Raw genomic sequence first — 1,104 nt, 5'->3', positions numbered from 1 at the left:
CATTACAAAGGTATGTTGGTACAGATTTGTAATCTGCAAACCGTTTTGAAATCGGGTGCTTACTTGCCGAGATATGACTTAAGCACTAACCGCTAGGGTTAGGGTAGTGCTTAGAGGCAACATTGCTAAGAGTGTATTCTAGGCGGTCAAACGTGGTATCATTACAAAGGTATGTTGGTACAGATTTGTAATCTGCAAACCGTTTTGAAATCGGGTGCTTACTTGCCGAGATATGACTTAAGCACTAACCGCTAGGGTTAGGGTTAGGGTTAGGGTAGTGCTTAGAGGCAACATTGCTAAGAGTGTATTCTAGGCGGTCAAATTTGTTATCATTACAAAGGTATGTTGGTACAGATTTGTAATCTGCAAACCGTTTTGAAATCGGGTGCTTACTTGCCGAGATATGACTTAAGCACTAACCGCTAGGGTTAGGGTTAGGGTTAGGGTAGTGCTTAGAGGCAACATTGCTAAGAGTGTATTCTAGGCGGTCAAACTTGGTATCATTACAAAGGTATGTTGGTACAGATTTGTAATCTGCAAACCGTTTTGAAATCGGGTGCTTACTTGCCGAGATATGACTTAAGCACTAACCGCTAGGGTTAGGGTAGTGCTTAGAGGCAACGTTGCTAAGAGTGTATTCTAGGCGGTCAAATTTGGTATCATTACAAAGGTATGTTGGTACAGATTTGTAATCTGCAAACCGTTTTGAAATCGGGTGCTTACTTGCCGAGATATGACTTAAGCTCTAACCGCTAGGGTTAGGGTTAGGGTTAGGGTTAGGGTTAGGGTTAGGGTTAGGGTAGTGCTTAGAGGCAACATTGCTAAGAGTGTGTTCTAGGCGGTCAAACTTGGTATCATTACAAAGGTATGTTGGTACAGATTTGTAATCTGTAAACCGTTTTGAAATCGGGTGCTTACTTGCCGAGATATGACTTAAGCACTAACCGCTAGGGTTAGGGTTAGGGTTAGGGTAGTGCTTAGAGGCAACATTGCTAAGAGTGTATTCTAGCCGGTCAAACTTGGTATCATAACAAAGGTATGTTGGTACAGATTTGTAATCTGCAAACCGTTTTGAAATCGGGTGCTTACTTGCCGAGATATGAC

Source organism: Branchiostoma floridae, chromosome 9 (assembly GCF_000003815.2).
Source record: "Branchiostoma floridae strain S238N-H82 chromosome 9, Bfl_VNyyK, whole genome shotgun sequence".
In the NCBI taxonomy this organism is placed as follows: domain Eukaryota; kingdom Metazoa; phylum Chordata; class Leptocardii; order Amphioxiformes; family Branchiostomatidae; genus Branchiostoma; species Branchiostoma floridae.
This window is presented reverse-complemented; position numbering follows the sequence as displayed.